Here is a 25,955-nt window from a genome sequence, read left to right as displayed (position 1 = left end):
TTCCCCCCACCCCTACCCCCTACCCTACACTACTTTTACATCTATCCCACCCACACACCTGACTGAGAGGATGGGCTGCCCTTACTTCTTTCAATCTTTTTTCCCCCGCTCCGTTAAGCTAACAATACGTAAGATTTTTGTATATACAGTAGTACTAACCAGATTACACTGGAAATTGTTTACCTATGACAAACATTCCATTTACAGTTTTCTAAACGAGTTGAAAGGTAACAAAAATGGCACACATGTACAATAATTCTGATACAGATTTACATTTAAATTATTTCAAAGAAGATAATGATAGATCAGTAAATGAATTGGGATCAAGTGGACATCAACCTCGCCTACAGGTGTGTATATATATACCAGGTATGTGTTGGACAGTTCCATATATACAGGTATTATATTTACCATGTATGTGTCGGACTGTTATCAATTCAATAGTTTCGTCACCTGATAGGGTATAAAGCTATCGGAGAGGTCAACTTTAATTAGAAATAGCTTAGCAGAATTTGATTATAATGTCTTTCGTTGTTAGCGTCATTTCATTTCAATTCGGATGTTTGGCTGGTCAGTTACACCGGTCAGTAATGTATAAATTTCTGTAGTGTAGACTATGATTGTAAGCATAATGAATGATTTGTCAATCAGATTTGCAGTGTATTGTATTTCAAACTCGGGTATTATATTCGTAGCATGATCGTTTCTGTAACATTTTATCAGATTTATGAATCTGTAATGGGTCGAGTTTGCTAGCCTTTTATTCTATTAGTTAGTGTCTTTAAGAACATCGGCTGGCGCAGTATTGTATAAAAAATCCAGTCTGAGGCAATTTTTTTTAAAATAACAGCATTCATGTTTATGTTGGAGTGTTCGGAATTTGTCATTAAGATCCACAATGATTTAAACCAACTGTTCGTGGGTATGTATACAGAGTTGTAAGATCATCTGTGCATTTTGTAAACCTTGGCCATACAGGTGTATATATGATACCCTGCTTATAATAGCGAAAAGATAGCTTTAAATATGACACAAGCTATACACACCCAAACATATATCTACATACCAAATATTCCTGTGCTTAGATATGGATTTAAAACACCTGAATATATTTGTCAGTAACTGCAAACACAGCGGTACTAATGCCTGGTAGTTTTGTGTATCCGTTCTTTTGGATATAATAACTTGGAAATATGCAAGGAATACCTGATAATGCAGCGTAGGCGAAGTAACATGTCAACATGACAGGTAGGTAATTATTGAAATTGTTAGTTTTAGTTGTTACATTATAGATTATTTTTGAAGTAGAAGGATACAAACTTGTTGAGACTAATAAATAACAGTTGAATGGGAGAAATGCTATGTATTAGCTGCTCGCTGTTTTGTCACTGTAATTAAACGTAGAAAGTACATTATTATTTGAAAGTACATATTTGGGATGAAATTCAGAATCATACATGGATGATAGGCTTATAAAATCATGTAGTTTCAAAAATCGAAATTAAAATTTATAATGATAGTTATTAAATGTAGTTAAAAAATATTCTGGGCTGTCATTAAATTTTAGCTTACCTGGTCCGAAGGACCGGAAAGCTTATGCCATGGCGCGGCGTTCCATCGTCCAGACTGTCCGTCGTCCATCAACTTTTCCTAAAAATCGCTACTAGTCATGAACGACTGAGCAGATATTGACCAAATTTGGTCAGAAGCATCGTTAGGGGAAGGGGAACAAATTTATAAATGGTGGGTCTTGCCCCCCAGGGGGCTGAGGGGCGGGGCCCAAAAGGGGAAATATAGCAAATTCTTTTAAATCCTTCTTCTTCTGTTGGAATAAAAGGATTTGTTCCGTATTTGGTCAGAAGCATCCTTGGGTGAAGAGGAACCAATTTTGTATAAACTGTGGGTCTGGTCCCCCCAGGGGGCTGAGGGGCGGGCCAAATAGGGGAAATATAGTAAATTCTTTTAAATCCTTCTTCTTCTGTAGGAATGAAAGGATTTGTTCCATATTTGGTGTGGAGCATCCTTGGGTAAAGGGGAACTAATTTTGCATAAACAGTGGGTGTGGCCCCCCTGGGACCTGAGGGGCGGGGCCCAATAGGGGGAAATATAAGTAAAACCTTTATAATCCATCTTCTACCATAGGGATTAAGGGATTTTATCCTAATTCAGTCTGGAGTATCCTTGGGCAAAAGGGTATTAATTTTGTATAAACAGCGAGTGTGGCCCCCTGGGGGCAGAAGGGAGGGGCCCAATAGGAGAAATAGAGGTAAGACCTTCAAAATCCTTCTTTGACCATCAGTATTAAGGGATTTTATCCTTATTTAGTCTGGAGCATCCTTTGGCCAAAGGGACTCAATTTTGTATAAACAGTGGGTATGACCTCCCCCCCCCCCCTCCTCCCTAGGGCCATAGGGGTGGGGCTCTGTTTGAAATTTGTATATCTCAAGTACTGGAAGGATCTTTCTGAAATTTCATATGTACTTACAGCACCTACCATGGAGGGCTATATCTTAACTTCATACCAATTATTTTAAACATAATTCAGGTGAGCGAAAGAGGCCCAGAGCAGGCCTTCTGGGCCTCTTGTTTATAGCATGTCAGCTAACCACTCTTAGAATGATGCAGATCTTATTTCAATGTAAGAAAGTATATAACACTATATGGCATTCGACGGGCGTATATTGTTCCGCCCTGTGGTACTCTTGTTTTTTCAGTCTGTTGGGGGTAGTTTTGAATTCTCAGTTTTAGTCTGGTGGAGTCTGTATGCATAAAAAGTTGTCATCACTTATAAAATATAATTTCATGGATTTTTTTTATCTCCACCATCAAGACTTCATCCTAGTGTAAATTACTCATAAATGTTACGAAGAAAATGAAAATATTTTACAAAGATAGTATCTTTAAGTATATGGATGTTTTATAATTGTCCATGTTAACTCCGATCTCGTACCATTACGCAATCAACAAAACTTTAGGCACAGGTTTTGTTTGAATATGTATTGACTCTCACAGCTTGTTGTGCAACCAATAGGAAAGATTAAATTGTGCATTTAGTCCCTCTACTATACCTGTACAAAGATTGAAAGCATTTCTTTATAATGTTAATGAAGTCTGCATTATAAGTACAAGCCTTTGCAGCCAAGGATCTAGAAGTGTAAATATTTGATTCCAAATATCTCAGATACAAAATTGAAAAAAATCTAGTATTTAAACAAAAAAGAAAAAAGACCCCATCTGACTCATAATCTTGTCCAAATTTGTAAGAAGCATGAGAATAGGTTAAACCTCATAGGAGCACTAAGGACTCTTCGTCCTCTTGTATAAATCCAGCTTATTTATGACTGAAAATTATAAAAACATAATTTCTTTAATTTACACAACATTTATTTCACTAAAGAAACAAACATTGTATGCTTAACAGAATAAAAAAACAAATTGAAATGAACCTTAGCATGAAGGTTTATTTATTTTCTTGAAAACATCTGTTAAAGCTGATAATTCTTTAAAAATGACTTATTTCACCACTGAAACATTGTATGCTTAACAAAATGATAAAACTATGAAATTTAGCACTGAAGTTTATATACTTTTGAAAACATCATTCAAGCTAACAATACTTCTTGAAAGCATCATTCTTTGCTAAATAACAATGCTTTAAAATGCTTTATTTCACCAAAGAAACATGCATTGTGTGCTTAATAGAATGATATATGACAACAAATTGAAATAAAATCTAGCTCTGAAGTTTATATATTTACATTAAAAACATTCATTCAAGCTGGAAAAACTTGTAAACAGTTCTTTTGGTGTTATGCGTTATTGACTAGTAAATTCTCTTACAGGATTGTAATAGGAACACAAAGTAAAGTTGAGTCTTTAATCCGGCCACCAGTAATCTGACTGTCGCACTCTATATACTGTTAATGTTCTAGGGACTGAATTGACCTTTTATAATTGTTAAACTGTCCTTGGTAATCCGTCTGTCTCAGAAATAAGCCACTTCTACTGGTTACAAAGGTGACAGGATTATATAGAGTGTCCACTATACCGTGTTACACAGGCATAATATCATATACAGCTAATTTACGTTTGGAGCTTTTCCATATGTACACTTCAACACCATATGTACCGTTGATTGACTGTACAGGAGTATATTTCTGGACTAGTTTGAAATGATGATATATTATGACGATGTTACCAGGAAATTGGACCTGATTGTGTGACTTGTTGGAAAGTCAGATGGACTAGTAGAGACAGCTCACTAAGGTATGGATTGTTTCCTTGATAGTGACAACAAGATTAGTACATGTAATATTGAAAGTTTTGAAGTTATATTCATCAGCTCTTTGGGTTTAGGTCAAACAAAAAGATGTTTCTGTCCTGTTTCATGTCTGAAAAAATAAGGGCAGGTTAGGTAGGTAGGTAACAAATGTTATATTTCAATTTATTTATAAGGTTTATTTAGGAGTGAAAATTGCCCAAAACATTTAGGGTAGGCACAAAAAAATATGGTAGGTATATACGTAGGTAACCTGGAAACGAACAACAATTTATGTTTGGCCTTATAAAGTAATGTTGAGGTTTTATAAGTTGTTATTCTCCCCCACCAATACTACAGGAAGAGATTGTACATGTAGGTTTTATAAGTTGTTATTCTCCCCCACCAATACTACAGGAAGAGATTGTACATGTNTAAAAAAACAAATTGAAATGAACCTTAGCATGAAGGTTTATTTATTTTCTTGAAAACATCTGTTAAAGCTGATAATTCTTTAAAAATGACTTATTTCACCACTGAAACATTGTATGCTTAACAAAATGATAAAACTATGAAATTTAGCACTGAAGTTTATATACTTTTGAAAACATCATTCAAGCTAACAATACTTCTTGAAAGCATCATTCTTTGCTAAATAACAATGCTTTAAAATGCTTTATTTCACCAAAGAAACATGCATTGTGTGCTTAATAGAATGATATATGACAACAAATTGAAATAAAATCTAGCTCTGAAGTTTATATATTTACATTAAAAACATTCATTCAAGCTGGAAAAACTTGTAAACAGTTCTTTTGGTGTTATGCGTTATTGACTAGTAAATTCTCTTACAGGATTGTAATAGGAACACAAAGTAAAGTTGAGTCTTTAATCCGGCCACCAGTAATCTGACTGTCGCACTCTATATACTGTTAATGTTCTAGGGACTGAATTGACCTTTTATAATTGTTAAACTGTCCTTGGTAATCCGTCTGTCTCAGAAATAAGCCACTTCTACTGGTTACAAAGGTGACAGGATTATATAGAGTGTCCACTATACCGTGTTACACAGGCATAATATCATATACAGCTAATTTACGTTTGGAGCTTTTCCATATGTACACTTCAACACCATATGTACCGTTGATTGACTGTACAGGAGTATATTTCTGGACTAGTTTGAAATGATGATATATTATGACGATGTTACCAGGAAATTGGACCTGATTGTGTGACTTGTTGGAAAGTCAGATGGACTAGTAGAGACAGCTCACTAAGGTATGGATTGTTTCCTTGATAGTGACAACAAGATTAGTACATGTAATATTGAAAGTTTTGAAGTTATATTCATCAGCTCTTTGGGTTTAGGTCAAACAAAAAGATGTTTCTGTCCTGTTTCATGTCTGAAAAAATAAGGGCAGGTTAGGTAGGTAGGTAACAAATGTTATATTTCAATTTATTTATAAGGTTTATTTAGGAGTGAAAATTGCCCAAAACATTTAGGGTAGGCACAAAAAAATATGGTAGGTATATACGTAGGTAACCTGGAAACGAACAACAATTTATGTTTGGCCTTATAAAGTAATGTTGAGGTTTTATAAGTTGGTATTCTCCCACACCAATACTACGGGAAGAGGTTATAGGTTTGCTTCCACCTAAAATTACCAATTTTGTATACAAGTACCTCATGGGATAACAGAGTGTCATGTTTTATGATCAGCTGTTGCACCCCACTATTTACAGAGTTATTGCCCTTTGTTTATTTTATTACAGTCAAGGCCTTTGGATTATCACAATATTTTGCCTTTTTTATTGTGAATTGTGCGAGTGAGTGTTTGAAGATAAATTTTGAGAAAGGCACAGAAATGGCAAGGTGGATGTGAACTAAAGTAATTGACCAGTAGTCAACATTGACCATTTGAATTCAGAGATTTGTCATCGCATCCCCTATAAGAAATATAGGGAATGTACCGAGGATGTTATTGAATGTTTTGTCACTTGAAATTTTTGATAGAAAGTCAGATTCATATTAGTATTTTAATTGACAGCCAATTAAAAGAAAAAAAATCAGTTTCTTATTATTTAATAAATGGGTCGAATTTTTCTGAACAATTTGGAAAAGGTGGACCTAATTTTAATTAAGGATGAGTATGTTAAATTAAATAAAAATGTCGGGGTGTGGTAAAGCCCTTACATTCTGGGGCTTAGTCTTGTCCTGACCTCTTGTTTAGGATGGTGGTATCAAATGTCAGTCCCAAGTTCATAATTCACGTACAAAACCTATATTGTACATCGTTAAAACCCCAGATGACTCAACTTTGCCTAAAGACTGAGACTTATGAGTGAATAGATTCTGCAAAAAGAAAAATAAGCCTATAATTACACTTTGATTTCAAAGAACAAATATCTAGATAATGTTCATGCACCTATCATTTTGGTTCAAGTTCACCACAAAATACAAGGCTAGTTCATTTCATTTTGTGGACATTAGTTAGTAATACAGACTCATAACTTGAGAAAGGAGAATTCATATCCATTTATTTTTTAAGCTGAAGTAGATATCGTATTGTGTCATGTACAGCAAGTACTGTTTGATTAACAGATATGAGTAAACGGCAGGTAATTAGGTCTTTATACAAAATTGTTACAGTGTGGTAATTATTGATCTGGTTGATAGCTACAAGTAAAATTTAATTGTAGGGAAGGTAGAAGAGCTTTTATCTATTACTCTTTTGAAGTATGGGACAAAAATATTGTAAACACGATTGAAATAGATTCCAGCTGATGTCACCCTTCCCAGAAAGGGAGACAACTGATATTCTGGTCTGTAAATGGGATGACAACTCTAACGTGATCCCACATTTTCCTTATACTAAGAGTTGGAAGGCTGCATGGATCCATTTTCTTAAACCCATTCACCCCTAGAGTCACATTTGAACCTTACCATATCAAAGACTGGGCAAGCCCAGCTTAAAAATGTAAGGGTGAATGAGATAAACCTGATTATCTTAATGGGTCTTTCACAGAAATTTTGATTTTTTTTTTTTCAAGTAATATTGGAAAATGTACACTTACTGTTTGTATTTTTATTGTCATTTGATGATCATTATCAAGTGTTTTGGTCACTGTAGATGAAGTTTTTTTTTTTTTTTTGTAAGATAAAATTATGAGATGAAATATTTGCATGATCCTAAATGGAATTATTAGATCGCACGGAAACACTCATGGTTAAACATTATAGTGCCGTGCATCATCAGACTTTTGTAAAAAAAATACATATCGGATCACGATCAGAATTAAAATGCATGTCCCTACTCCAAAGATTGGAGTGGTTTAATTGAAAAATGGGACAAGAATGAGGGGTATGCCTTGATCGTGTACTTCTAAGCTAATGGTACTTCATGAAATATCAAATGGTTAAGATCAGTGTCAATACTTCAATTTTTATTTGATACTTGTACTGTCTGTGAAAAGCTTTAAACACCCAAGACTGCTCCACCTGAAATGCAGGCCACACATTTTATTTAAAAAATAGATATGTTGTAATCATTAATTTGAAAAAAATAGTTGAAATCTGAATAAAGTATAAGGGTTGATAAATATCTTTTCTTGATAATTATAATGTATAACTATGAATTTGCCGTTTGAGAAGTTTGAAAAATAAAATAAAAAAAAGTGTAATTGATTTAAACATTCAATGACAAGTGTAAAACCTTGTATATGAAACAGGACACTTTCTATGCAGCTGCATGGAAATAGTTTTTTCCAGGTTTGGATTTTCTTTGAAATGAACACATACAGGTGTGGATACTAAACAACGTTTATAACAGTAAAGATTTTGTTTTCAGAAAAACCTTAACCAAATTATTTGAGATCTAACATGAGCAAGGTACCGGATGGTAGATATCTTGTTATACATAATTAGGCACTAATGAATGCATTGAACGAGTGCTGAAGGTTCCTACAGAGATATCGAGACACAAGTACGTTTGTTTGATACTGTCAAACTTGATCATTTTTTGTCTGTCTTTTATCTTCCTTTAAACTGATATTTAGAGGTTATATGATGTAACCAAATTACGTATTCTATCTTCTTTCAACTTGAGACCCCATACTAGCCTGTAGCAGGATATTGGATATTGAAATCGCCTCATTTCAACTTTTATCTATTGAATAATACTACACACTGTAAGTATTTATGTCAGAATAATTAGCAGTAATTGATATAGAATGGATACCCCATGTACACATATAAGGCAGATATGGCACATATAGGGTAGAAATGACACGTACAGGGTAGAAATGACAGGTACAGGACAGATATGTCATGTACAGGGTAGAAATGGCACATATAGGGCAGAAATGGCACATATAGGGTAGAAATGACACGTACAGGGGAGAAATGACAGGTACAGGACAGACATGTCATGTACAGGGTAGATATGTCGTGTACAGGGTAGAAATGGCACCTATAGGTTAGATATGGCATGTACAGGGAAGATATGTCATGTACAGGGGAGAAAGGGCACATATAGGTTAGATATGGCATGTACAGGCTGGAAATGACACGGACAGGGTAGATATGTCATGCACAGGGTAGAAATGACAGGGACAGGACAGATATGGCATGTACAGGGTAGATATGTCGTGTACAGGGTAGAAATGGCACATATAGGTTAGATATGGCATGTACAGGCTGGAAATGACACGTACAGGGTAGATATGTCATGTACAGGACATATATGTCCTTTATTGGGTAGATATGGCACAAATAGGGTAGAAACGGCACATATAGGGCAGACATGTCATAGGCAGGGCAGATATGGCATATACAGGGATATATGGCATGGGCAGGGCATATAATGCGCATATAGGGCAGATATTGCACATGTAGGGCAGATATGGTAAGTACAGGGCAGATATGGCACGTATAGGGCAGATTTTGCACATATAGGTAGATATGGTGCATGACAGGTGATCACAGATATGGATTAGACTGAGATATGGCCTATTTAAAGCTACCAGTATTGCATCTATGCATAATGTCCTATAGTACAGAAAAATATATGATAGTTTATGTAACGAACCATTACGTTTTACCTACAGAGTGAACATCCTTTAAAGTAATGTCTTCACTCTTCTGTCAGCTGGAATTCTAATTATACCAAGCTTCATTAGTTTTAAGATACATAAATTTAAATTTTAATCTGGGGTGTTTTCATAAATATTAAAACTAATTTTTTATCAGACACACTCTGCTCTTCAAAATGATTATCTGTATATTCTATCTTCTATCAACTTGAGACCCCATGCTAGCCTGTAGCAGGATATTGGATATAGAATTCGACTCATTTCAACTTTTATCTATTGAATACTACACACTGTAAGTATTAATGTCAGAATAATTAGCAGTAATGTCATATAGAACGGATACCCCATGTACACATATAAGGTAGATATGGCATGTACAGGGTAGATATGTCATGTACAGGGTAGAAATGGCACATATAGGTTAGATATGGCATGTACAGGGTAGATATGTCATGTACAGGGTAGAAATGGCACATATAGGTTAGATATGGCATGTACAGGGTAGATATGTCATGTACAGGGTAGAAATGGCACATATAGGTTAGATATGGCATGTACAGGGTAGATATGTCATGTACAGGGTAGAAATGGCACATATAGGTTAGATATGGCATGTACAGGGTAGATATGCCATGTACAGGGTAGAAATGGCACATATAGGTTAGATATGGCATGTACAGGGTAGATATGTCATGTACAGGGTAGAAATGGCACATATAGGTTAGATATGGCATGTACAGGGTAGATATGCCATGTACAGGGTAGAAATGGCACATATAGGTTAGATATGGCATGTACAGGGTAGATATGCCATGTACAGGGTGGAAATGACACGTACAGGGTAGATATGTCATGGGCAGGGCAGATAGGGCAGATATGGCATATATAGAGAGATATGGCATGGGCAGGGCATATATTGCGCATATAGGGCAGATATTCAACATATAGGGCAGATATTCCACATATAGGGCAGATATGGTAGGTACAGGGTAGATATTGCACATATAGGGCAGATATGGTAGGTACAGGGTAGATATGGCACTTATATGGCAGATATGGGATGTGCAATGCAGATATGGCATGGGAAGGGCAGATATAGCACATATAGGACAGATATGGCATGGGAAGGGCAGATATGGCACATATAGGGCAGATTTTGCACATATAGGCAGATATGGTGCATGACAGGTGATCACAGATATGGATTAGACTGAGATATGGCCTATTTAAAGCTACCAGTATTGCATCTATGCATAATGTCCTATAGTACAGAAAAATATATGATAGTTTATGTAACGAACCATTAAGTTTTACTTACAGAGTGAACATCCTTTAAAGTAATGTCTTCATTCTTCTGTCAGCTGGAATTCTAATTATACCAAGCTTCATTAGTTTAAGATACATAAATTTAAATTTTAATCTGGGGTGTTTTCATAAATATTAAAACTGAATTTTTATTAGACCCACTTTGCTCTTCAAAATGATTATCTGTAGATTAAATACAGGATATAACAGTTTTTAGCTCACCTGGTCCGATATGAGGTCCAAAATGTGTCGACACAAACATTCTTATTCTTAGCTGAATAAAAGATATTCCTAAATCTGATCAATAACAGAAATATAATGTATTTAGTTTTCATAAAATCGTCTTGATAAATACATATTTTTAAAAAAAATCTATGTAAATTTGTGTATTGGTTGATAACAGTATAGGTTTGATCAACAGCAGATCTCCTGGCTGGGGGTAGGATGATCAACAGCAGATCTCCTGGCTGGGGGGAAAATATTGTCTATACATGTAGGTTGGTACCCCTGTATATATGTATTTGATATCTCTCCGATAAATATCAATGTTCGAAAAGAAATATTTTTATAAAGGAATAACCGCTGTGGGAATCCCAATATTATAACCTGATACTGGTAATGTATTCTATAGAAGTTACGATTCTTGATTTAAATAAACCTTTATAGCGATTGTGCGACATATACAGCATTTAAATTCTTGCTGTCAACAGCCGAGGAGTTAAGAATCCATTCATGGCTGTTATTTGTAGTCAACTGACTCCAGATCTGGATTGATGATAAATCTGTCAAAAGACATTTACACTTTGTAGTACTGTAACCGCTAGAGTTCTTATCTTATCCAATACTTTGATACACATTATAAATAAACACCCGAGGAACATTTAGGTTAATTAGGTGTGCTCATTCTGTTTGCTACATATTTCTATTGTGAATTAAAGAGATGTCGTGAGTAATAACCAAAATCTGATTGTCTAGTGTTTAAATGATGCCTTGGAAGTCATGTAAAATGATGATGGAATGTAAACTACCACTGTAAGTAAACATATACATTGTCCATGTAATTTTATTTGTAAAAATGTAAACGTTTAGGATTTATGAAGATTGAGTGTTTCACAATGATGATGGTGTCGGTGACAGCAACGGTAGTGACGAATTATTGTCTTTTATCACATAATGTACTAATGTTATATAGTGAATATCCCCATGTCATATTTTTGGGGGTATTTACCCATGTCACATGACCTATCAGCCCTGTGATTGGTTGTAAGTTTCATTTGTTATCCCCCACTTGTCTGTCTGTCTGTCTGTCTGTCACGCTTCGTTTCCATGCAATAACTACAAAAAATGTTAACTGATTTTCTTCAAACTTGGTCACATGGTTAAATGCCTTAAGGGCTCAGCCAAGTTTGATGACCACTTTCAGCGGACCCCATTTGGCGGAGTCATTGCCCCTTGAATAACGAAAAATGTCATTATCTTCCGTTTCTGTTCATTAACTCTCGCAAATAGTATCAGATTGTCTCTGCAGAATCATTATCTGCAGTTTCTGCTTAATAACTCTAGCAAATATTAGATAAGGCTATTTTTTCTCTGAGTTTCAAGCTATACATTATGTATCAACAAAACGATACTCACATGTTTAAACCTAGCCTCAATAATGTTTGCCTATAATATGTCCTGAAAGCGGGGGATATAAATTCCACAAATTTGTTTGTTTCAATTGTAACGTCATGCCCAGCACAAGTACATCGCGCCATAGACTCTAGCTTACCCACTGGAGTCAAAATGGCAGCTTTTTATGTTTCAAGGTTGCATGAAAATTGTCGTTTTACAAGAATAAATGCCACAAATCTTGATAAGGTGATAAAAAGGATCTTACAATCTTTTTCATTCATATGAAATTTATGAAATTCTTTGACTTGTTTCATAAATCTCATATGAAATGAAACTCATGTAAGATTCTATATGTGTGGGTGATTATAGTTATTAGATGAACTGGTTAAAAGTAAACCTGAAATTATGTATATATTATATTTATCCTGCAATTAGCCCAGAGGGCAAACATATATGCTCAAATAAGGGGTGGGCTTAAAGCGTATTACAGGCGATTGAAATAGTGTTTGTGCTAGAATTTCTATTGAACTTTATTTGATATAGATGGGCTTATTACCAAGCATTGGCTTATTGCTGGATAAATATCATATATTTATATGCTTATTTATTTGCATATGATGTTTATATACTATGAAAAGGCTTAAGCAAAAATCACTACTGTCTTTGTGAAACATTGTCACAATTTCAAAGATTATAGTTTTAGTCTCAAACTTTTTGATCTACCTGAAATCGTGTGAACTGTCCGATATGTCACGGACAGATGTCCAATCCGGTACACATATCTCTGTAAGAAGAGGTTTCTTAGTGTAAATCTACATGATCAGTGATTTATCATGGAGACTAGTCAATATATGTAAGTCTAGTTAGTGTTATTGGTATAAAAAGACCTCTCTGTGAACAGATTTATAACTTTCATCTTTCACCTCTTTATCTCAAAGTCATTGTCAAATCTCTCTTATGTATATATTGAATTTTTGTGTAGCTAAGTCTTTAACTCAATAACCGCTTTGAAATAGACACTGGAGACCATCACGATTTTGAAATTTTCACTTAGATCATCATGTATTTACATATAAATGACCAAACCTTTTGTGACAGAATGTTAGTATGTGATTTATGTGTTGTCCTGTGAGCAGATTGTTGTGGACACGATAATATTTGGATCTGGTGCTGTCTGAGGGATGTTGTTATACCCCCTGCAATGAAGTGAGTGGGGGTATCCATACTGGAATTGGATCACGTGTCCATCTGTCTGTAGACACTGTCTTGTCCACACAACTCCTCCTACAGTTTTCAGCCGAATTTAATGATACTTCATTGATCTAATCAACACACTCTGAAGTTATGCTCCTGGGATTACCGTTTTGATCTGGCTGTTTTCATGGAAGATTGCATCTTTTCATGAAAGGTACCCAACACAATGTGGTGCACAACTCCTACACAAGTTTTTCATGATGCTGGCAACACACTCTGAGGTTGTGCACCCGCCATTAATATTCTGATCCAGCTGTTTTTATTGGAGTTATGCCACTTTTTGCACTACTCCTAGCTCACAAATTACTGCAACAATTTGAATGGCACTAATGGTACACAGAACCCCTACATCGAGGGAACATTAATACGTAAATAAATTGGTATTATCTCCCCTTATCAGGGAGTTATGTCCCTTTGTTTAAACATGCTTTGTTCACACTACTCCTCCCAAAGTACTGCACCAATTTAAATGATACATGGTTTATGTAATACTTGATTTAAGTGGAATTGAATAAAGTGTATAAATTGAGTTCTTAATGATTCAAACATTATGATTGGTTGATGGAATTCTGTGACCAGAGAAACAGATATCCTGTAAAAGGAAACATGACTTTAAGTTTAAGTTTGCCGACTTTAAAGACCAAAGTTGAAATTTGTCTAAGTTTTCAGATTCAAGTCAAACTTTAATTTTACATATATTTATTCCACCTTTACTTATTGTTATTATTGAATATTTTCAATTGTAAAACATTTCCTAGACAAACCAAGAAAATTAATTTATTATATATATGTGAGAACTGAACTTCTGCCTTCAGTTCATGACTGTTTTACGATCCTGGGTCCTGTATTCGTCACTGTCTACTGTGCTTTGACAGATCTCTCATAGTCTGACCTCTCTTGACCTCCAATGGGAGTCGGTACATTTGTATTTTAGGCTGTAGTTCTTACAATCCTCCATTTTTTGTCTGATGGACAATTTTTACGATTTCCAAAGTGTAATTCTTTCATTACATTTGGATCAGTTAGTACCTTGTCACTACCTTTAAGTGTATGTATACTGTAGACTTTTGGCCTTGTGTTTAGATGTCATTTGATCTGATCTGTACCCCACCCCTTGTAGTAATTATTCAATTTACTCCAGATTTTGTAACTTGATCACATGATCATGATATTTTAAAGTTGGTACATGTAGCTTTTGTCAAGTGAAAAAAGGATAATTCTTTTAAATTATGTATTTAGTATTTTTTTGTTCACTCTTTATCAAAAGACAATGGCAAGTTGTCTCTGAAAAATGTCTGTTCTTAAGAAGAAACGTTTGTAGATTATCATGTTCCATTTCACACACCGCATAAAGAGTTTGTTTTGTGAGAAAAAGGCTAAATTTTGGAATGAAATGTTTTACGTCAGAAGGTACCGTCCACAAAAGTTTTAAATTACTCGCATAATGACAAATATACTGTTTGGTTAGTACATGCATACCACACCTTGAAAGCAGTTTTGTAATTGTATGGTTATTGAACTTAAGTTCAAATTAAATTTTCAGCATGTTGATCAGAATTTCTGTATATGTCAAACAAAGGACTAAGGGCGTTATGGGTCTTTTTTGGCCTCAGAAAAAGTAAAAATTTCAACTTGAATTTATTTGCAAACTTTGGTTATACACATCATATTGGGTATTGGGGCTGTCTTTCTTGGTGTATATGTTTTCCAATGTGCATGCGTAGATGCCCTAAGTTAACATGCAGAAATCAAGGCCTCATCATGTGCAAAAAAAAAATTCTTCAAATGAAAACTGGTATAAAAATGTTTAAGCATGAAAAAAATATTTATTTGTTTGTTGATTTCCTTAAAAATGGCCAATTTTCAACCAAGCATCGCACAACAGACGATATCCTCGCATTTTCTTATGAAAATGTGCGTTAATGTCTATCTTTGAAACGCCATATCTCCTAAACCAGTTGTCGTAAGAATTTCATATTTGTGTACTTCAATTATTCTAGATAATGAACCTAACAACTAAATATTAATCCCCTGGAAATGACCCTTAGTCCTTTATCACATTTTCTTTGAGTCATTGAAATATGTGGAACAAATGATGTTGAGGGACACCTGTTTGCATCTTTGTGCTCTTGTGCCCAATTTAACAGCTAGGTAGAATTGTGTAATCTGGGTAGTTTATCATGTCAGTGAGAGGCAAATGCCAAACCTTGAAGGATGTCAAGTGTTTTGCATGATTAACTGATGTTAGTGTCCGTTTTTGCAACTGGGTAGACTAGAATAAGTATAGTCAGGCTGGACTGCTAAATCTGTTTTTGTTTGGAGCAGAACAATCAATGTGCCCATGCTTTTCCCATAAAGGAGGGTAGGAACACAACAAGTGATTTGCGAAACATATACCACAGAGTTGAGTCTGTAACAAAACTATCTACAGATTTAGGCAGAATTCTTGTGACACTAACAACATCAATGATAAATTATTCTCAAGGTAATTGTGTATTGAAACGACTCGTTGCAGATCGTTAACATATTACAATTGGTTAGTAACGTTTGTTACACCGGTACTATATCAGCAAGTACAGTGTGGGTCCAATAAAGACTGGATAATCGCCATTGTTTTAGCACAGTGGCCCGTGACTGGCCAAGTAGGTATATATCTTTGTGTGGTAGGTTCTGTTAGCTTCATAACTCAAATCAGTTCCTTATGATCGAGTGTCCTTAAGTGCTCTGTGTGGAATCTCCAATGAAGAAGAGTTCCAATTTGTGCAGAATTTTCCTGATTTGGGAGTTACTTGCCCTTTTGCTATAAGCAAAGAGGAATATATCTAAGAAATACTTAGTAATTTCTTTTTCACAAAAACATGTTTGCTATGCTATGAGTGTTCAAACCCTGGCCCTCTTGATTTTAAAGCAAGCTTTTTGCCACTGTGAATTTGGTCAGTAAGTATTTTAAGTTACAATTGGACTTTTCTGCAACATTACTGGGAATAATTTCAAAATATATTACAATTCCCTAAAATGGCTTTTAACTTATAATTATTGATCTTTGTATGAATGTAGAGAAAATCATACAAATTTCAGTGGTAAATTACCTTTAAAGATTGGTTTACAGTATAAAAGTGATGGCAGGGACTCCGATTTTGAATTTGATTTTTTTCGTATGAAATATGTTTAATATTTCTACTTATTTTAAGATAATTTTAATTCCCCTTACCTGCAAACATCTTTGAAATTATACCTGATGAATTGTATTCATTTTTTGTCATCAAGCTAGCCAGACTTTCGGAGCTTCTTTTTTAGCAATCTGACATTGGTTCTCTAATGCAGGTGTGTATAAGTTAAGCTCTAATGTTCTGTGATAATATGCACAGTGACGAACATGATCAATCTATATATCAATCTGTATCTCAATCTAGATATCATTCTGTCGTAATGTTGAGGAAGTCTTATTCTACCGCACTCCTGTACATATATATATATATACAGCTATGGTTAAAAACATACCGACTTTAATCATGACATTGTAGTTTTTAATTTGGAGAAGACACCGGCGCCAGGCTGTTGTCCAACACTGGCCCACAATGACTTCAGTTGTAAAACAATACAAAACCAAACCGTCCACTGATGGCCCAAAATGTCTTCAGGTGTAAAACAATACAAACATAAACCGTCCAGTGATGGCCCAAAATGTCTTCAGTTGTAAAACAATACAAAAACAAACCGTCCAGTGATGGCTCAAAATGACTTGTTTTGTTGAAGGGTCACACATAAAATAATACAAAAAACAACCTACCAAGCAGTCGTGATCAGCCCAGGGAAGAAATATTTAAGTCGTTTTATAAAATAAAACTCGCATTCCACTATATCAAATGAATTAATTGCAAGTCTTTATCATTCAAACAGCTATTTTAAACATATATATCTATTATTTTATTGTTTTAAAATGAGCTGGGGAGCTTTATCTTAGCTGTGTTGTTACTCTGCTAAGGGAAAATTTAAGAAACTAAAATTGACCTACTTCCCCCATCACAATAGATATTGCCTATGTTTACTGTCAGTCTTTGATGAGTATTTAGAAACTTAAAGTCTTGATTTCCCTGGCCTATTTATAACCAGAGTTTTTCTGTAATATGATTTATTGCCCGTAAATCGTGATAACTTTTCTCCATGGTCATTTCCTGCTGAGGACCTCCTTGGTCATTTCTTGCTGAGGACTAGTTCGTACCTGAATTCTTCGGAAGCAACTGTACTCTGTGACCTTAACTTTATACAAACAATACTTCCAGCTTTGTTGACCTGTACTTGAATCATTACATAGCCACGGATATATACCAGTGAAAGTTTTACAGGTAAGGCTATCAATACATATGTTGACTTAATGAAGTCAAAAGTACACAACATAGTTGAATCTTTGTAGACTTTGTAAACAGATTCTTTAGTGGAGTTTTAGAAATTTTGTTGATTTGTCAGTAGCGGTAAACACAGACTGTTGAAGTTACGTGTACTCGTTTATGTTCTCGATGCAGACGGATTATTTAAAGTGTAATCACGAATATTAGCTTTGTTTGTATTTGTTATGCGTGTTGACGTTAACTCCTAAAATGTCGATGAACATCAGGTTTGTTTTTAAATGACTACTTCATTATCAGCCTGTTTATGTATATGTTTGTATATTTGGTAGGTTGGTATGAACGAATAAGTTTTTGGAGATTTGAAAGTCTTGATTGTGTGGTCAGGTGGTACAGTGGATTTGATGCCCCAAACGGACGTGAAAAGGTATTGGGTCACCTGCCGACCACGCAGGTTTTCTCCAGGAACTCTGGTTTCCTCCCTCATTAAAACCTCATGCATGCTTCAATCTGGGCCAACAAGAGTGATTAATATAAGTTGAAAATTGTTGTAAAAATTTTTTTTTTAATAAAGCTAATATTTATTTTGGAATTGAAAGACAGCAAAAATGAACTTTTCAAACTAATTCTTACATAATGCAGATTTAATTTTGGATTTGTTCAGAATCATGTATCGATCATCCATTTGTTTTGATCATGCGTGATCTTTCATATTTATAAAGTAAAGAAATTCAATTTTAAAACCAATTATTTAAGAATTTGTCCTGAAATAAACATAATTATAAATCATACAAAATAAAAATGACTGGCTGACTTAATTTGATTCCGAGTTGATCAAGCAATATCAATTCTACAAAATGCTTTTTGTGAATTTTTAAATACCAGTGTTATTTGGAACAGTCTTATTATTTACCAGTTTTCATTAGTCATGCTTATTGGCTTTGATTGATTTTATGAAAAGGCCTGCAGCGTTCCATATTGTGTGTTTAAAATAGTATAATGCAGAATGGTGCATGACTCAATAGTGTATGGATCCTGGGTCTCTTATGAATGTTGATTGGCATATTCAGAAGTGTTAAGTCAACCTGTTATAATATTTACTGAAAACCTTTAACAATGGACGATGTTTGTTTCGTGCAATTTAAGATGTCTATTGCATGTAATGGCCAATGTCTATTTCGTGAAATTGAAGATGTCTATTTTGAACCATGGAAGATGTCTATTGCGTGTAGTGGCCAGTTGTAGGCCAAAGAAACAATGTTGTTTGTTTCCTGTTTGACGCTACCTACCCAAATTTTTCATGTCCACCCTGAACTTTTGTGGCAGCATTATTAAGGAAGCACTATCATAGTCAAGATCACCCTTATGAAAAAATTGAGAAAAACAATTTCATGACCTGCCTACCATATTTTTTTCAGACATAACGGAACAAACAGGTTGTTTTTGTTTGGCCTTAATTTATTTCAGGATGTTTACTGAAGAGGAATTTAATTTGTTTGGCATTTGATTTCATATCGTATAGCAATCTTACATTTAAATGACTAAAATAAATTTGTATATAAAGGGTGAATTAATTTTCTAATCTTGTTTGATAGTTTTGATAAGTCAAGCTGGATGGGAGCACTTTGTACTGATGAGCACCAAGGGAATATGTTGATGGTTAAAAATCTAAATCTATCTCAAATAATATAATAAATTCTAGAAATGGAATGAGAACATGTTTTGTTTGAAAATAAATAAAAATATCATATGAATAAAATAAACATCAGAATGAGATTTGATGGATGTAATTGTCTGTTAAATAATTCCCGACTAGTTTTAATGGTTGGGAAATAAAAGATTTTACTCTTTAGATATCTTAACTTTACATGACAAAATATATTTAAATCTTTTTATAACACAGTCTGACTGTGGGATAATTATTTTAGTTTCTAATAAATCATACCTCTGTAATCAAAAGTAATTGCCCAATTATAAGAGAGTTTAAAAAGATGGAAGGGGGAATTCGAATCTAAAGGGGACCAGAAGGGAGTATTGGAGGGATGTGAATGGGGGTAGGAAGAGAGAGAATTTTAGTGTGAAGGATTTTCATATATCTGAAATAATTTAGTACAGCCATATATATAATACAGAATAACTCCATGATTTTTTGCCTTGATGCCGTATAATACACAGGCTGTTTCCCCGAGCCAAAAAGTGCTTTATTTTCCAAAAATGTGGAAAAATGAGGAATATCTTTCCATATCAATAAAAAATATTTTTATATTTCTGTAGGAACAGGCTATTGTAAAATCTAGGTAGAAAAAACAATACTGTGTAAACTTGGAATACAATGTAGTGCAGATTTGCTTCAGTCAATTTCACACTCCAAAACTAAAGGAAAGACAACATGAAAATAAAACAAAAGCAGACACATACAAGTCAGGTTTCTATAAATTTTGGTTTATTAAATCGTTGAGATTACATTTTTTACCTGGTTAATTATTTTTTCCAACAACAATATCTACAATGCTCTCTTTTCAAGGTGGCTGTCTTGAGTATTTAATGAAAGCTGTGACATTTCTGATGGATTTGAGTATTCGAGGGGGGTTTTGATCTGGCGAGATAGATTGGGTTGAGTCGTATTTGACATGTGCCGAGTGTACTGATAATGTATACAAGTTAGATTGGATCTGATAAGTACATACCCTACGCTGTGGATTAATTGCAGAAATAGGTGCATGCCACAAGGCGACCATATGGCTGTGACAATTGGGCGCATATTGACAGCCCCCCCTCCTCTCCTTCGCCAAACAGCACACCTGTCGTGGGGTCGGATAAACTTGATATTTACTCTGTGCAGTTTATTTCAGTCTGGTTTGTCCTTGTGTGTCAACTGCTTAACAGATAAATTGTAGTGCTGTGGTATTGTCAGGTCCCCCCCCCGTACAATGTGTATATTTATAGATGTCATTGATTTTCACTTTGATTGAAGGGTGACGCTTTTTCGGTGGAGCTACTTTGTGACACAGGTAGAGACATATGTTTTTTCATTTGAACTATAATCCCTCTTTTTTTTCATGCCCCCCCCCCCCACACACACACATTTCTTAACAGATTTTCATTTAAGTTTATGTAGGTCAAGCACTGTTCTTGTCAACATATTCAATTTCATTGTCATCAGTTTACCGACTTCACTCCTGAAACTGGGGAGGGGGTATTCATGTAGTAGGATGTATTTTAGTTTTAAGTGTGGTGCTATTGTAATGACTTATGATAAGTAAAAAACATTATATAACTACATGAACATGTATATGTTTTTTTGATATTTGAATGCTTTTTCTTGAAAAATAAGTAAAGGTTGTCCCAGGACCAAAGTGAGCTAATGTGCAGGGCACTGTAATCCATCAACATTTGTCCATCTTAAAATGTTCTTTTTAAGGACTTGCCAATCCAGAAGAGCTAAAGGGAAGTTGACTAAATCTGGATTTGATCATTCTTGAGCCAAGGGGATTAAATAAAATTATTTGCTAAATGAATAAAAGTTGTTCCTAGGGGCAAAGTAGGGAGCTCGAGGGAGGGGAGCATATGGGCACAATACTATCCGGGATATTGGGGTTAATCATTAAATAAGAGTCTATTCTTTCAGTACAGGTAAAAAGACTTTATTCTAAAATGGCATAGAACAGTAGTATATTTGAGAGATTTGATACTTCTGTGAAATTTTAATTCTTTGGGTCAAAATAAAATAAAAATTTCATCTTGTTTAGTTCAACAGATAAGCATTATAGACCCTAATTGTGTAGCTCGATGAGTTGAGTTTGACTTTGTTGTAACCTGGTTTGTGTTGCCGTGGACACGGCATGCATGTCCCTGTCACGCTGTGTACAATACCTACCAGGAGACATGCCTCCAGATACAGTTGAATTCGTTAGCTCTATTTGTTTCCCGGTATATATGTATGACAGTGTAAATACAGCGGCTTATAGCTCGCTTTCTGATACAGGGAAGGTAGAAGTATTGATCCAACTTTTTACCTGGACGGTGATATCAAAAGCCTTGTCAGCTTACAGTAGCGTTTCTGTGAATAATGCATGGTCAGTAATTAAAGCCATGCTTGGATTTAAGTTAACCAACATTTTAGAAACAAGGCCTCAATATTTATTGGCGTAAAAGGTCGAACTGAAAAACAATTAACCGCTTGTTTTACCATCCTTTAGGGACTTGACATAGTGGATATATCAAGGCTCCCAGGTCAAATAAGATACCATGGTATTGATTTGTAGCTTTGCAAATGCGATGCTTTTTTTACCCATTTATCTGAAAATACCTGATAATTTAATTTTTTGTTTTTTGTCTTTATGGGGTCATTAGTTAGTACGTGATTCTTACTCAAATAAGATTCCAACAGTTTTAAAAATGTAGCAGATGAACAATTAAATTGAGTTAAGCTAACCAGGCTTTGAATTGATAGCTTCTGTATAGTTTGTTATCATTATTATCATTATTTGTTAGCTTCACAATAAATAATGGTGCAATAAAAATCTTCGTAATAGTATTCTTATTGCTTGTAATATCTTCTTGGATCAAAGATGAATTGTGCAAAAATTCACATTTTATTTGAAACACATCCTGGTGTTACTTTTTGGGGAAATAAATGAAAGTATATTTTTTTACGAAGCTTGTAAATATGATTCTGATACAGTCTGTTGTTTCTTACCTAAATAATGAGCTAATGATAGCTTTAGGTTTTCAATGAATACTGACAATTTTCAGATGATTTAGAAATATTAAACTAACATGGAATAGCCGTGACAATTTGACACTTTACAACTGGACATCAGTGTTTCACTGAGATTCACCCTGTCATTTCTTAATCACAGATTTCATGAACTGTATATCAGATCATTCATATAGCCATTAGTAAATTCCACAGACTTATTATAAGTAGCCTCATTTCATGGATTAAGTTGGCTTGACATTTCTACTAAAATGCAACAGATACGGATGGGCTTATTACCAGGCGTGGGCTTACTGCCAGACAAATATGGTATTGCAATGTAGTGTGACTGATGATGAAGTTTAATATTGAAAGCTCATCAGAATTCGACTTAATTTCCACCAAATTCTGCATGCTAAAATTATGTTAATACATTGTAGGTATGAGTGGAGGCACGGTAGTCTAGTGGTAGGACACCGGGCTCGTGACCGAAGGGTTGCAGGTTCGACTCACATTACGACACTGTGTTGTATCCTTGAGCAAGATACTTTACTCCTCTTGTTCCAGTCTACTCAGCTGTAAATGAGTATGTAGTTGGGCAGTGCTAGAATTGTTGAATGCTAGCTGTGAGGGCTGAAATGGCAGCACCGGTTGTATGCATGCTCCCCAGGGAGTTGAGAATGACATTGGCTAGTTGCGAAGGCCCTATAACCACGGATAATAATTTGTGAACCGCTTTGAGACAACCTACAAACTAGGTTGTGATAAAGCGGTATATAAGAACCTCAAATTATTATTAATCAGGTCATATGTGTACATGTTTGTGAATTTTATCACAGGCCTGAAATATTTAAATGTCTAAACATGAGTGATTGAAAGGGGAAACTTCTTTTTAATTGTATGGAAATATTGATTGTAAGCTTATCAGGGTATATCAAATGTAATATTGGAATATTAAACTTTTCATGTTGCAATTAAAAAATATGATACCGAAATCCAAGTTTGAATAAAATGTATCAAATCACACCATATATAGATTTTACATTAATGGGATTAAACTTGATTTCTTCCAATACACAACAAAGTCAAATTTTTGATTCCATGTGTCGTATCAATCGACAGATTTAATTGTTGGATATCAAATTCCGATGCATCATATGATAGTAAACAAGTGTGTCGTATTACGGGAGGAACCCAGGCCAGTGCCAGAAATTTGTTGTGGACATATCACCCATCTGTGATAAAAGTGACCATAATTTGATTCAATTTCACGCGATAAGAGAAGTTGCAGAGAATTTAAAAGATAAAGATATTGACTTGCTGAAATTTATAAATAAGATAATCTTTGTCATGTGGATTTAAGAACATGTACGATACCTAGATATGAAGACTGACTAAATTATTGTCAGTAATTACAAACTTCAAAGATCAAAGGTATTCAATATCATACACAATACACAGGACTGAAGGGCCAATTTTCAAGTGTACCAACATTTGAGTGACCAGTATTTCCCCAGCCACGACTATGTTTGATCAAGGTTATATATTGTATGGAACAAGCAATATTTGTATGAAAATTATACCTGGCATTTGTTTCTTTAATCTTTTAGTAAAATTTCTGAAATGTGCTGTAAGTTTTTTCGTATTTAAGCAAATTTTAAGAACTTTAAATTATGTTTTGCTACTGGTTGGTTGAAAACTGAACAAAAGTTTAAAATCTTGCCGTTTGTAGACACAATGTTTACGTTGTAAAATTTCTTTCAATGATCGTCGGTAAAATTATAATAAAAGATAATTCTGTCAATTTGCTAAGAAATGCAATATATATGTATATATATTTCTGTTGTACCATGCCATGTTGATTGCCGAATTCCTGTAATTTTCTTAATTAAAAGTTCCTTCATTTCCAGCTTACGGTAATCATAAAACTTCACTGTACATGTACATGAATATCATTGATGTTGCTTATAAGTCAGATTTTTTTTAACATTTACTGTTTAACATTTACTGTATGATATGAAAAAAGTCTATAACAAAAATCACACATGATGGAATTAATGAAATTTTCAAATTGTTTTTTCGCTTACATATTGCTTGATTTTTTTTAATTTTTTTTATTGTAAATAAACATAAAATTTCAGTAATGTTTAACAAACAAAATTGGTGTAAAAATTAATTAAAATTTATCAAATTTTCAGGACATTTACAGTGTTGTAAGAAAAGAGATATGATAAATATTATCCATATTTCAGGACATCTACAGCACAATTTTATGATTTATGATACAAGTACCGTGATACTGGTATCTTGGGTACTTCAGAGATTCTGCCAGTTAGTGGCCGACTATACGCTCACTGTCACAGGCATTTAAAACTAGTTTCTTTCCGTTCGCAGGTGAGAACATTATCAGGTATATGGTGGAGTACGGAGATTAGCAGTAAACTAAGGCCTGGCTCGGTATTTACTACGGCCGGCATGACGAGTGGGATCTGTTTTAGTGCCGTTATGTAAATATGTGTTCAACGGATTTAAATCTACTTCTTTCTTAAATCATCAGGATTTGATTCAGATTGAAATGTAAGTATATATTTTGATATTTTCTCCTCGATTTAGATAAGGTTTGAATATTGTGTCTAATATTACATGTACTACGGAAATATTGATCTCTTTCGACAACTGTATACCGGTGAGGACAAATCATGCTAAATCGCCAACACAGTATTAATGTCTAACTGTGATAACTAATGTGTACTCAATGCAACGGAATGAACAGTTTTTGTCCTTTTAAGTGTTTACTATTCAACTAAAATTTGAATTCATATACATATTTAAAATATAATTAAAAAAATTGTCCTTTTACAATTTGAACTTCTTTTCAGTTGAATTTTAGAATTTCTGCTCAAATTTGAATTCTAGTGCATGTTTAGAATATGAAAATTATTCAAAACCTTTTACCCCTCTACTAACAATTTAATTTCAGTATATGTTTAAAGAATGATCGTGTCTTACTAGTTTCAATTGCAGTACATGTTTCCAGTTTATTTATTTTTTAAATTCACCCTCAAGTTAAATTTTTGAACATTACCCAATGACTAAAATTTGAATTTAATTTAATGTTAACAATTGGACTTTCAAGCTGGAATTTTAGACTAGCATTTGTACTCTAATAGACAGACATTTACAGTAAATATTCATTTGAACTTTAACCCTTGACTTCAAGTCCTTGTAGGCTGTACATGTGCAGTCTGAAATATTTGGCAACATTTTTGCCACAGTATGTAGTACTTGAGTTTGTTAAACCAAACACAATCAAAATACATCTATAAAAAGGAACAATTGTGTTTGGATGTTTCTTAAAGCATTTTTTTATGTTTTGTGAAATGACTAC

The 25,955-nt window shown here is 34.3% G+C and overlaps 1 protein-coding gene across 19 annotated transcripts in view; it reads left to right on the top strand.

Moving 5' to 3' along the window:
- Window positions 1-25,955, top strand: part of LOC110465752 (cytosolic carboxypeptidase 2-like) — a 182,256-nt gene that overhangs the window by 10,152 nt on the left and 146,149 nt on the right. For 9 of the 19 annotated variants that reach the window (XM_021521801.1, XM_021521800.1, XM_021521803.1 and 6 more), the window contains exons 1-2: window positions 1,015-1,248; window positions 24,962-25,144. The gene's annotated coding sequence lies outside the window, so the exon portion shown is untranslated. Of the gene's footprint in view, window positions 1-900; window positions 923-1,012; window positions 1,249-24,961; window positions 25,145-25,955 lie in introns of those variants that run through there. The other 10 variants (XM_021521807.1, XM_021521809.1, XM_021521816.1 and 7 more) reach the window with 7 other exon arrangements.

Source organism: Mizuhopecten yessoensis, unplaced genomic scaffold, assembly GCF_002113885.1.
Source record: "Mizuhopecten yessoensis strain PY_sf001 unplaced genomic scaffold, ASM211388v2 scaffold11101, whole genome shotgun sequence".
NCBI classification, from domain to species: domain Eukaryota; kingdom Metazoa; phylum Mollusca; class Bivalvia; order Pectinida; family Pectinidae; genus Mizuhopecten; species Mizuhopecten yessoensis.
Note: the sequence above shows the minus strand (reverse complement) of the source record. Positions and strands in the feature narration are given on the sequence as shown.